This window comes from Bidens hawaiensis, unplaced genomic scaffold (assembly GCF_021521415.1).
Source record: "Bidens hawaiensis isolate Kalapana, Puna unplaced genomic scaffold, B.hawaiensis_p1.1 tig00006773_1, whole genome shotgun sequence".
In the NCBI taxonomy this organism is placed as follows: domain Eukaryota; kingdom Viridiplantae; phylum Streptophyta; class Magnoliopsida; order Asterales; family Asteraceae; genus Bidens; species Bidens hawaiensis.
This window is the reverse complement of record NW_027491462.1, coordinates 1,000,670-1,010,191: the sequence shown is the minus strand read 5'-3', so window position 1 is coordinate 1,010,191 and position 9,522 is coordinate 1,000,670. Positions and strand designations below refer to the sequence as shown.

Sequence of the window (9,522 nt, the reverse complement as noted above, 5' to 3'; positions counted from 1 at the left end):
CAACACTAGTTTGGAAAAAACACATTGTCGATTGAGTTCCTTAACTGGCTCATATACCAATTTTAAGGTCTCAAGGAAATAATCAATAATCAAAAACACAATTTTAAACACTCATTTTTATTATAGCTCATGAAACAACTCAAAATTACAACTCAAAACTAAATTACATAATTCTTATACCAAAACCCTAAACTTGGTTAAAATCTATATGACGTCAACCCAACTTGATCAACAATTTTAATGAGGCATATGTAAAACTTGTTTTTAAACAAGTAATTTTGTAAAATAAACAAGGGTATTTAATTCCATATAAGTAAATATTTTAAATTAACATTTTCCGCTACAAAACTTTGATAAATTGACAAAAGTGGTACCAACTGTGAGTCACACGCCTAGGCCTGAAGGCGAGGTGTGAAAGTAAATACTTTTTTCCGACAACACTAGTTTGGAAAAAACACATTGTCGATTGAGTTCCTTAACTGGCTCATATACCAATTTTAAGGTCTCAAGGAAATAATCAATAATCAAAAACACAATTTTAAACACTCATTTTTATTATAGCTCATGAAACAACTCAAAATTACAACTCAAAACTAAATTACATAATTCTTATACCAAAACCCTAAACTTGGTTAAAATCTATATGACGTCAACCCAACTTGATCAACAATTTTAATGAGGCATATGTAAAACTTGTTTTTAAACAAGTAATTTTGTAAAATAAACAAGGGTATTTAATTCCATATAAGTAAATATTTTAAATTAACATTTTCCGCTACAAAACTTTGATAAATTGACAAAAATGGTACCAACTGTGAGTCACACGCCTAGGCCTGAAGGCGAGGTGTGAAAGTAAATACTTTTTTCCGACAACACTAGTTTGGAAAAAACACATTGTCGATTGAGTTCCTTAACTGGCTCATATACCAATTTTAAGGTCTCAAGGAAATAATCAATAATCAAAAACACAATTTTAAACACTCATTTTTATTATAGCTCATGAAACAACTCAAAATTACAACTCAAAACTAAATTACATAATTCTTATACCAAAACCCTAAACTTTGTTAAAATCTATATGACGTCAACCCAACTTGATCAACAATTTTAATGAGGCATATGTAAAACTTGTTTTTAAACAAGTAATTTTGTAAAATAAACAAGGGTATTTAATTCCATATAAGTAAATATTTTAAATTAACATTTTCCGCTACAAAACTTTGATAAATTGACAAAAGTGGTACCAACTGTGAGTCACACGCCTAGGCCTGAAGGCGAGGTGTGAAAGTAAATACTTTTTTCCGACAACACTAGTTTGGAAAAAACACATTGTCGATTGAGTTCCTTAACTGGCTCATATACCAATTTTAAGGTCTCAAGGAAATAATCAATAATCAAAAACACAATTTTAAACACTCATTTTTATTATAGCTCATGAAACAACTCAAAATTACAACTCAAAACTAAATTACATAATTCTTATACCAAAACCCTAAACTTGGTTAAAATCTATATGACGTCAACCCAACTTGATCAACAATTTTAATGAGGCATATGTAAAACTTGTTTTTAAACAAGTAATTTTGTAAAATAAACAAGGGTATTTAATTCCATATAAGTAAATATTTTAAATTAACATTTTCCGCTACAAAACTTTGATAAATTGACAAAAATGGTACCAACTGTGAGTCACACGCCTAGGCCTGAAGGCGAGGTGTGAAAGTAAATACTTTTTTCCGACAACACTAGTTTGGAAAAAACACATTGTCGATTGAGTTCCTTAACTGGCTCATATACCAATTTTAAGGTCTCAAGGAAATAATCAATAATCAAAAACACAATTTTAAACACTCATTTTTATTATAGCTCATGAAACAACTCAAAATTACAACTCAAAACTAAATTACATAATTCTTATACCAAAACCCTAAACTTGGTTAAAATCTATATGACGTCAACCCAACTTGATCAACAAGAAAAGCGATTCTAATCAATCTTAATTAGAACATCTCGGGACGGCCCAGTTAGCAAACACATAATTAGACTTAAACTCATTTAAATTTAATAATTTAATAAATATAAGTTTTAGTCCAAACTTCACTTATCAAGATTTATTGTTAGACCCGTGATAAGTTTTATTATTAGACCCGCATGCCGTAAACAAACCTAGTAGTATATACAACTTTTGTTAGACATAAACATAAACATATAGAATATACGTTCACATAATATGTAACTATCTATAATAAACTAACTATATAATATATAATTCTTAAAATAATTAATAACTAATAAACAAGCCAATCCAACCTCGACCTTAACAACTGCTCACATACGTTCACATAATATGTAACTATCTATAATAAACTAACCATATAATATATAATTCTTAAAATAATTAATAATTAATAAACAAGCCAATCCAACCTCGACCTTAACAACTGCTCACATACGTTCACATAATATGTAATTATCTATAATAAACTAACTATATAATATATAATTTTTAAAAGAGAAAATTACTGTTTTTGTCCATGTGGTTGCAGGGCGGAGTCACATTGAGTCCCCGAAAAAAAAATGAACCGGTTGAATCCCTGTGGTACCCAAAGTGACCCAAACCAGTCCTTCTATTAACTTTTTGTTAACAACACTGTTAAAATGAGGGGCAATGTAGTCTTTTCAACCTATAACACAAAAATAATATATACTTAAAACTAGTTTCGTATTTACATCTAAGATCAGAGGAAGATGACTTGCACCTTCTAAATTGAATTTCGGCGACCATTGGCTTTCCGGCGACACATCTAGCAAAGGCATAACTGGTCATTAAAGTTGAGGACTCGTAATCCTCACTCCTTCAATCGGTACTCACTTTCAACACAGAAAAAAAACCGGCCTTGGTGGTGGTTGTCGGTTCCAGATCTGGACCGGAAATCCAACCGCCGTAATTTCCCCTCACTGTCGGCGGAGATCCAACCGTTCCATTCTACTCACCACATTTACAGAAATCCCTCAGTAACGAAGACCTTCTGTGATAGCAAACAAAGTATGGTGGCGACATAAGTAACGGTGGCAGCTAGGGTTCCGCCTTGCTCGCCGGTTCATAAGACGGTTTTTAGAGAATGAAGCAGCAACGCGATGACTGAGCTAGGGTTCCGCCCATAACCTCGATTCTCAGGTGGCGTATGGTGAGGCTCCATGCTCAGATGACGAGGGAGGAGATGATGGAACCCTAACTTCTTTGGGTGTATCAATTTTTCCATCTTATCTTCAATTAATCATCAGTTTTTTTCTCATAAGGTTTATCCTCAGGCTGTTGAGTCAACATTGCCTAGGCAAAAGAAAATTATAGTTACCCGAAAGACGGTGTGAAGACGATGCTTTGGAAATATGAAGGCTTGAGAGAGAATAAAAAACACAGGCTGGGTAGTTGGTGAGGATGGCTTGTGGGTGGCTGTGGTATTGATATCAGAGGGTTACGACTAATTTGGTGGAGATGAAGAAGATCTTATCATTTTAATTTTTGCATTTTAAATGTATATTATTTTTGTATTATAGGTTGAAAAGACTATATTGCCCTTTCATTTTAACAGTGTTGTTAACAGAAAGTTAATGGAATAACTCGTTTGAGTCACTTTGGGTACCACAGGGATTCAACCGATTCATTTTTTTTTTAAGGACTCAATGTGACTCCGCCCTGCAACCACAGGGACAAAAATAGTAATTTTCTCTTAAAATAATTAATAACTAATAAACAAGCCAATCCAACCTCAACCTTAACAACTGCTCACAAGCCAAGCTTGGACTTGCCGAGCTGCCGTCCACATCATTTACACCCCTAGGTACGTACCAACTCAGCAACTTGTTTATAAACTCTTGATTATGTTATGTAAAATAACGACGTAGAAAACGTACAGGCTTAACTACATACCTTTTTATGGTTACAACTTACAACCAGATACAACTTATTCAGATATCTACAAGCCAAACTCAGAACAGTCTCACGTTAGAAAACCAAAACCGATAAATTAAGCAACAAGGTCAAACCCGACTGTTGGCGGGTAATGGTAGCACACCATCAAAGAAGTCACCAAAGTATCCACGAGGCTCATGCACGATCCTTGATATTATATCTCTAAGCGTTATCACGCCTTCAAGACTCCCTTCATCGTCCACCACGTAGATCCTATGAATCTCCTCAGAATCAAGCTTCGTTATCACGTCTTTAAGAGTATCTTCTTTTCTACAAGTAATCATGCCACTTACTAATGGTAACGCCTTCTGATTATTCTCTAGATACCTTTTAACTGACGTCACAAAGTTCTTCGCTGTGATGGATCTACACCCAAAATCCCATGATTGTAAAAAATAAAAAATAATTGGGATGTTAATATATTAATATCTGGTGTCATAAGGTTGAGGGGGCTAATTTGTCTACTTACATATCTAGGGTTCTATTCTGGACTTCTGGTAATGATGTTTATGACTACAAAGTACAAACTACTTTTTTAATTTAAATATAGTAAATTAATTATACGGTTAATCCCCTTGGTTTACCCATATTACGGATTTGATACATGGTTTACAAATTACAAGTTTAATCCGGTGGTTTTCAGGCAAATTAGCACAAATGGGCCTGCCGGCATCTTTTTATGTTAACTTTTTGAAATGATTAAAATACCCAAATAATAAAAAAATAAATAAATAATAAATAACCTAACAAATCAACTGAAAAAGATATAATTTTCAAATCTATGATTCTTTATCATTGAGGTATTTTAGTCATTTTAAAAAAAATCAACAAAAAAAGAGAGGACCTCAACCAAAACCGGATCACTCGAAAATCACTAGACTAAACATGTAATTTCATTAATAATGTATCAAATCAGCAATATGTGTAGACCACATTGACCAACCGTGTAATCAACTCAAATACAGTTTTGTCTTTAATTAGAAAACACATCAAAGTGTAATGTATTATAAAAGTTCAAACGCGTTGCATCAACTCAAAAACAATTTTGTCTAATTGAAAAACTCGTCAAACTGTAATGCATTATAAAAGTTCAAACACGTTGCTGTGATCTGTTTTTATATATCCATATATTAATATAAAGTTTATCCAAAATTATGTAACGAACCTGTAATCTTTGTATATTTCAGGTGCAATTAAGAGAAACTGAATGTCTCTAATGCTTATGTTAGCAACCGGTTTATTGCCGCCACTAACCACCGGTAAACCACCAACTCCTTTCTGCCTCATTAATCTAAACGCTTGCAGCACCGGTTCATCCTCATCCACCTGCAAAATTATAAGATTTAGAATGTTTTGGCTTTCAACCAATTTGACCCCTTTGACCTGTTAGAGATCAAACTTAACCGTGTACCTTAATAACTTGATTGATGTTCATGAGGGGAAGACCGAGCTCGCATAATTTCTTGGAACCCAAACTTTTGAACCATTGAAGATCTGCACATTCTTCCAACATGTGTATCACAGCAGATTGTGTGATGATGTTGTCTACCTTGTGGGACCCTAGATCGACTACTGGTACACTCTTCATTCTATACTTCGAGAGTAGTAAAAGCATGGTAAGAAATGAGTTTGATGCCTGCAGTGCAAGAAAAGGGGCCCACCGAAACGATCCTGAAATGTCCTTAACCTGTGTTTTGATAAAAAGAAAAGAAATGAAAATTGAGAGAAGCAGATAAAGGTGTCAATCATGGGTTGTTCTAGTTTGTGTAGCTCAAAACACAACCTGTCTAATCAACATATTTAAACAAGTAAAACAGGAGGACACACGTTGATGGTTTGTAATCAAGTTGTAAACGTGTTAAACTGGCTGGTAGGTTGACCTGTTTAACGAAACAGGTCGACCCAAAAACGACCTGTTTTTTGAACAGGCAAGACATAACAACCCAAAACTTGATTATTTATTTTCAGGTATACTATCCTATCATGTATTGTCACTCCTAATAAATTTAAGAAGAAAAGAAAGAATGTGAATAGTCAAACCTTAGTGTTTTTATAGAAATCAGAGGAAGTCAACAACTTAAAAAAGTTTCCATCAATCTTGGGAGATCCAGGCTGTGAGCTTCTATATCTTGGAGAGCCCATCCCATTGGCTGCTGCAACAACCGCGGGTCCCATAGAGTCCTCAATCTCGCTTGAAAATGCATCTAATCCATCATTCTTTTCTGACTGCACATGTAACATAATAAAAATGTTGGCATATTAATCTAGCAACTATAATCAAGAAGCTATAACTTTTATAGCCTTCTACTTATTTAAAAAAACAAGGAAACAAGTGTATGAACCTGATGTAGAATCCAAACAACAATGCCTGCAAACTCCACCATCCCAAGATATCTGTCAATCCAACTAGCATCTTCTGGTGCATCAACATCCACAACAGGTGCACTGAGAATTTTATTTTGGGCTAGCAGTCGACCGCTTCACCCAGGCTTGCATCTGATTTGATCTCAATAACTGCATATTAAGAGATGTTAGTTAGGGTCTGGCCTAGCTTTTTTAATAAGGCTTATAGCTTTTTTAGCTTTTTTTATCAAATAAGCTTAACTTGGTGTTTGTTTTAGCTTTTTAAGCTTATGCTTATAAGCTTATATAAGCTAATTTGAAGAAGCTTATTTGAAGATGGTTTTTTAGCTTATTTGAATAAGCTTATATGTGTAAGGGTGTAAATTACTCATTTGCCCTCAAATGGTGATGGATTAATAATTATTTAAGCAACTTATTACTAACAAACTAAAGAATTGTGAATTTAACAACTTATTATCAACTTATATAATATAAGCTAATCCAAACACTTAAAAAGAGCTTATCAAATAATAGAAAACAAGCTATAAGCTACTTTAAAATATAAGCATAAGCCAAAAAATAAAAGCTAGGCCAAACACCCCCTTAGGAAGAGATAATTTCGATTACGGGGCTGTTTGGGATTCCTTATTTTCACCTCCTTATAACTTATAAGGAGTAACTTATCAACATTTACTCCCACATGATAAGAAAACCCAAACAATTTTTTTTGACTTATCATAAGTCATAAGTTAAGGAGGGAAAAACAAGGAATCCCAAACACCCCTACACGTGTCCTTTATAATTATAATCAATATGCTAATTAGAAAGATATGATTCAATTAGGTTTCTTTTATAATTGCGTGTCCTTTATTTATGTCACCCTCATCAAAAATTCATTCTGTAATTAAGATACGGATCACATAAATTCCAATAGAAATTACGACAAAATATCACAAGTTCATCAGCAAATCAATCAAAGTCAAAAAAACCTAGCAATCAGTACCTTGTGAAGGCGAGGCATGAGGAAACTGAGAGACGGGAATACTCTCGAAACACGCATTGAGCTTCTCGGTAGGAGTGAGCCTGTACGTCCCACAGCTCCTCCACCTCCATCCCTAACTTCGCCTCTGGACTCCGAGGAGGACTAACACCTTCTTCCGCAACCATTCTCCTGATCACGCAGCAGTTCGTTTTCTGTTGTTATTATTGGCGTCCGCACACAGACGGGAAACTGCGCCTGGTTTTGAAGGTAAAAGATGTGGGCCGTTGATGGTGACACGTGGAGGGTGAAGATGAGAGTCAATGTTATTGGCTTTTTCTCTTGATCTTATCCATCATCCAAAACAAAACTTGGTGACAGGTGATATTTAAAACAAAAATTATATATTTTGGGGGAAGACACGTATGCATGAGTTTTAATAATGCACCGACTGCAGCCGGGTGGTCTTATCTTTACATCTCATGTGACCTGGAAATAATATGAGTATACCTATCCCAACTCCCGCGCTATATATTTTTACCAAGAGGAAAGAAAGTGACGATATAATCATTTTTTTAGTGATAATGATTGTGAAAGTAATACTGAAGAAACACTAATCGATCCCGGGCAGATTACGGATAATCTGGGGGTTAAATAGATGTTTCCCACGAGGGGTTAGATCCGGCGAAGATGGTTCTTCTGATAACCTGCAAAACAGACACCGTGAGCTCGTCACTGAGAAGGGGGGTACCTCCTTGTGACCACCCTCCGGCGTGAGAATCAAACTAGATTGCTCTTGAATATAAGTGTATATTAAGAGAATGACTAGAGCAGATATCAGGTAATATATCAAGATATGAGATATGAGATATGAGATAAGATAATACCATTCCAAGGTGTTGGAGTATTTATAGCCGAATGTAGGTTTCCAAGCAGGTACAGCCGGCTGAATAGTGTTCCTGTTCTGCCAACTGTGGGCTACGCACATGCCATGCTGGTGGTTGGTGGATAGGCAGCGGCTGATAATGACCAGGCCGGCTGTGTACTATTCCTGTTCCACCAACTGCAGGCCATGCCATGCACGTCCTCCGACAGGTTGGTGAGTAGGCAGCGGCTAATAGTGACATACAGTACAAGAGTGTAACACCCCGACCAAAGGCGGATTATACATCGGGGCGCCACGTATTGTTTCATTACTCGTGACACTATTGGGTGTCAATATTTAATAAATACATTCATTCACGCACGCGCAACGTAAACACAAGATATAAATAAACCAACATAAATCAATATATTATAAATCATAATATTCGAACAGCAATAACTTGTCTTGATACATTTTAATCTAGGTCCAAAAGTAAAAACGTCCTATGTGTCCACAAGCTCCAAAACAGCTACTGCAAACCTGAACATGTGTTAAAATAAACGTCAAACACTTGCGTGTTGGTGAGAAATCAAGTTTAATACAATACATAGATAACAATAAATCTGCGCGCAACACGTGTATGTCTGGTATTTAACAAGGGTGCAATCAGATTGTGATCAAGCCTAAATAGATCATAGCTCATAGTTCATAGTTCAATCCGTGCTCCCAATTGAGCACAAAAACGAGAAAACATCTGTGCAAGTGTAAACAAAGAAAACCGTAAACGATAGGTCTCCCGTGTTCATCTAATGGATCCATGAAAACTGCGGAATAGGCCGAACAAAGCGGTTAATGATACACACATACAAATAAACAGCCAAGTAAACGTCCTCAACACATGGGATACTGCGCGACTAAAGCTCATAAACAAGTTTAAGACTCTAAGTTTGTATGAACACATGAACATCCCAAAACATTAAAAGCAAAAAGGGATTAGGTACGAGATTACTCACTTGATAAACGATGCGGTGTAAGATAAAGCAAGAACCAACTTTAAACAAGCACAAGTTAACCTATAAATAAGATTATTGTTTTAATGAATTGATTTAAGTCTTGATTATAAGTTAGCATAATTAATAAGTAAATTATAATATATATTACCGGAAAAGCAGGGCAGAACAGGGAGGAAGACGGAGGCAGAGAGGGAGGCGGCAGAGAGAGCAAGGAGAACAGGAGAGATTAAGTGTTTGTGTGTGTAGTGTTAAGAAAAATAACATTATTATTTATAGAGAAACCCTAGGGAACACAATCCCTAGAAAAAAGGGAAAAGATCTCAAAAAGCAAAAGATTCCAAAAGCAAAA

General features: G+C 35.2%; 1 pseudogene across 1 annotated transcript; it reads right to left on the bottom strand.

Moving 5' to 3' along the window:
- Positions 1–3,980: 3,980 nt before the first annotated feature.
- Positions 3,981–7,483, bottom strand: LOC143633509 (SNF1-related protein kinase regulatory subunit gamma-1-like; annotated as a pseudogene). The gene is made up of 6 exons (XR_013153681.1): positions 7,320–7,483; positions 6,316–6,487; positions 6,014–6,199; positions 5,385–5,660; positions 5,139–5,299; positions 3,981–4,339 (listed from the first exon to the last, which is right to left on the bottom strand). The product of XR_013153681.1 is annotated as an SNF1-related protein kinase regulatory subunit gamma-1-like (transcript).
- Positions 7,484–9,522: the final 2,039 nt, after the last annotated feature.